Genomic DNA, 4,208 nt, shown 5'->3' on the forward strand with positions numbered 1-4,208 from the left:
TCCCTATCTATGAATCTATCTACCATCATTACTTTGACGTTCAACTTTGATTCTTTTACTTAGTATCTCCTTTTTTTTTTAATTTAATATAAAAAATTATTGAACACAAAAAATTATTCATCATATATTTATATATACAATATATTATAATTTATTTTTAATATATATTTTATATAAATAATTAATTTAGTGATTAATTTTTTATCTGTACTTATACCATGATGATTTTTTATACTTACAAACTTAGATTAAAAAAAAACTTAATAGATTAAATTTGAACAATATTATATTGAGAAAAAGTGTTCCTCTTTATCTCTCAATCTCTCTGTATTAGTCTTTTCTTTTCATACTTTTTTTTTCGTTTAGTGTTAGGTTTGGCTTAGTAAAATTAGTAAAATTTTTTAGGTGTTTGATAAATTAAAAAGTTTATATATTTATTATGCTTTTAGTTTTAAAAATTAGGAATGTTTCTAAAAAAAATTTAAGAGAGAATTTTTAAAAGTTGACTTATACTTGTCAAAATTAAAAAGTTTTACTGCGATTCGAAAAATTTTTTGAAATCTTTGTTTTGTTTGTATTACCTCAATTTCTGATTCTTAATGATAGTTGGTTGTATTCGCCAATTTTTGCAATATTAGTTTATTTTACAACTGGATTAACCGCATTTTATATGTTTCGCATCTATTTACTTGTTTTTGAAGGATATTTCAATGTTCATTTTCAAAATCTCAATGGCAAAAAAAATGGTATTATATTGTTCAATACGTTCGCGGATAATTTTACTAATTTCATCTGCACAAATGGTTACCATGAGTATTTCTTAATTTAATTCTAGAAGAGAAAAATGATGTCTGTACTCTAAATTTACTAAAGAAGAAGGACTAATGCGTTATTTTATATCTTTTATTTCTCCAAACATGCCAATATTAGCACGTGAAAGTTTCCTTTCATCAGGCTTAAATAATTAAGTCCAAAATAAAGAATAATGAATTTCTGCGTTCCAATTCTGGATAGGAAAGGTGATTTCACTATATTTCTGGCCGGGAACAGGACCTACCACAAGAATGTTTTTTTTTATGGGACGATGGCCTTACAAACTAATCGATGAAATCTAAGACCTCGAAGAGGGAAACAAAGACGAACAGAAGTATAGAATTCGTTCTCGAAAAGCCAAACGTGTAGTATTTTGATTGTGCATCAACTATATCAACTGTACTTAAACTATTAGATAATGCTAGTCGGTGAGAACGTTACTGTCCCCATCGCTATTCCAGAACCATACACGAGATTATCACCTCATACGGCTCCTCGAAAGCCTTAAATAAACCTAAGGACCTAGCCGAAATAGGTAAATGTTCTTTTCCATTATGGATAGCAATGGTATGGCCAATCATTGTGGGGATAATGGTAAATGTTCTGGACCAAGTTATTATTATTTCTTTTTCCGCATTGAATTTCATCAAATCCTAACAAGTCGGAATAGGTACCAGTTAAGTTATGGGATTTATGTTACGGTCGATATCGTCACTATCATCAATATCGTCACTATCGCCTTGGGGTGATCTCGTTGATTCTTCAACATCAGTCAGTTCGGACCTCCACTTAGTTTCACCCAAGCTTCATCCTAGTCATAGATAGATCACCCAAGTTCGGGTTCCTATTCGAAGGGTGCATAACCGCATGGATAAGCTCACACTAACCCGTCAATTTGAGATCTAATTCGGGATTTTCCTTGGGAGGTATCGGGCGAGGAGGGATTCGAACCCCCGACACCGTGGTTCGTAGCCACGTGCTCTAATCCTCTGAGCTACAGGCCCCATCCCGTCTCCACTGGATCTGTTTCCCGGAGTACCCTAAAACTAAAAAAAGGGAACCTTCCCTCTCCCCAGCCATTTCATTTCTTATTAAATAAAATAATAGAAATAATAAGAGAAGAGACTGTAAGTGAAAAGTCTCTTTCTCCCAGTCATTAATTGCCGGAAATATACCGGAAGCACTGGGGGGGAGGTTATAGACACCTTTTCATGCTTTGTGTCCAGAGTACTTCACATTAAATATACATTTAAATAAAATATGCATTAAATATTCTAAACTAAATATTAAATATAATAATATAAATAAGATTATTTAGTAAGATAAATATAGTAAGATAAATATGAAATATAAAAATAAATATGGAAATAATATATATATATATATATATATATATATATATATTAAGATATAAGATGGATATGGAATAGTTAAATTGGAGTATTTCAATAAAGAGAAATAGAAAAAATTCAATTAATAATTCAATAATATAACTTTATACTTTAATTAATATCCAAATTTAATTTTTATATTAATGTCTATTATAGTATTTTTAAATTTAAAAATTACTCTACCAAAGACAGTTGTCATTACTTGTGCTTATTAAAAGTTAATTTTAATTTAGTTTACCAAATATAAATACTACTGTTACGTGTATAAATAGAAGAACAGCACCCATACCAGGTCACGCAAAACAGAAGCAATATGGAATGGTGAATGCAAGCATTTCAATTGAGAAAAAGTTAGTTACGAAAAAGGTACATGTGGAGAATGACCCGCTGCATCAAGGACCAATAAGAAGTGAGAGAATTAGAACTACAAATACTCGCTTGGAAGGCCATGAGAGGGCATTGTGATGTGGTACTCTTTTTTTCCTGATATTTCTATTGTGTGTTGCTCTCTCTCAACTCCTTTTCTCTTCTTAATTATATTCCTTCTTTTTTATTCTCTTCATATATCTAGCACTCACAATTGACTTTATGACTTGACTTCACAACTATTCCCTTAGTTCTACAATTTCTGTTAATATATTTTTCTTATTCTGTTTTTTTTTTCTCCAATTACTTCTCAATTATATGTTACTGTTACTTTGACTGAGAATTTTGAATATTCATTATACCACATTACCAATTCACATTAATATATATACGTATATTTCATCCTCCTTACAATTGGTGCTTTCATTCCACCATGGCTGTCGCGATAACACTCGCATGAAAAGTTTGGAGGCTGAGGTCAAGAATTTGTTTCACATGATCGAAGCGACACGCGATGAGAATAGAGCCGAACGTGCTCTCGCTAATGAGGTGGCAAAAATCAAATTTGATGAGATCCCGTTATCATTGACTCAGCTTCTACAGGATCGGGCTCGCAACCGTTCCCTTTCGCAAGAGCACACCTATGGTTCGAACTCGGAGGCTGACTGGCAACCTCGTGTGGGGTTGAATCAGAGGGTAAATTTTGATCTTCCCAATTTTATGGCTCAAATGCATTGGGGTAGATCTTCTCCATAAATCAGTACTTCAATTTTTTAGGATACCAGAGGAAGAGCAAATTGGCATCACTGCATATCACATGGTGGGACTAGCGATCCCTTGGTTCCAAATGTCTCAGCGCACAGCTCAGTTACGTTCATGGAATCAACTAAAGAGAGCTCTAAAGCTGGAATTCGGGTCTTTTCTCTTTGAATCACTCAGGGAACTCTTATTCAAATGACAACAAATGACTACAGTAGGCGAGTACTATGTTGAATTTGTCTCAGGCCAATCGTACTAGTATACAGCCACCTAAGGCCTTGGGCAATTATTTCATTAGTGGATTACGATAGGATATTCACCATGAGGTTAAGGCTCAGTGCCCGCGATCACTGATGCTCGCACTCACCTTAGCCTGCCTTTACGAGGATAAGTTTGTGACAGTGTGATGCACGAAATTGTGATCATCAACAATGGCACCAAAGACTTGGTAGCGCTCTCAAACGTGAATCATACTTTGTCACAACTTCGCACAACTAACCAGCAAGTGCACTGGGTCGTCCAAGTAATACCTTACGTGAGTAAGGGTCGATTCCACGGAGATTGTTGGTATGAAGCAAGCTGTGGTCATCTTGTAAATCTCAGTTAGGCGGATTCAAATGGTTATAATGGTTTTTGAATTTAATAATAAAATAAAGCATAAAATAGAGGTAAAAATACTTATGTAATTCATTGGTGGGAATTTCAGATAAGTGTATGAAGATGCTGTGTTCCTTCTGAATCTCTGCTTTTCTACTGCTTTCATCCAATCCTTCCTACTCCTTTCCATGGCAAGCTGTATGTAGGGCATCACCGTTGTCAATGGCTACATCCCATCCTCTCAGTAAAAATGGTCCAAATGCTCTGTCATAGCATGGCTAA

The 4,208-nt window shown here is 33.9% G+C and overlaps 1 non-coding gene across 1 annotated transcript; it reads right to left on the reverse strand.

Moving 5' to 3' along the window:
* Positions 1 to 1,743: 1,743 nt before the first annotated feature.
* TRNAR-ACG (transfer RNA arginine (anticodon ACG)) lies at positions 1,744 to 1,817 on the reverse strand. Its single transcript has one exon. It is a non-coding gene; the product is annotated as a tRNA-Arg (tRNA).
* Positions 1,818 to 4,208: the final 2,391 nt, after the last annotated feature.

This window comes from Arachis stenosperma, chromosome 6, assembly GCF_014773155.1.
Source record: "Arachis stenosperma cultivar V10309 chromosome 6, arast.V10309.gnm1.PFL2, whole genome shotgun sequence".
NCBI classification, from domain to species: Eukaryota; Viridiplantae; Streptophyta; class Magnoliopsida; order Fabales; family Fabaceae; genus Arachis; species Arachis stenosperma.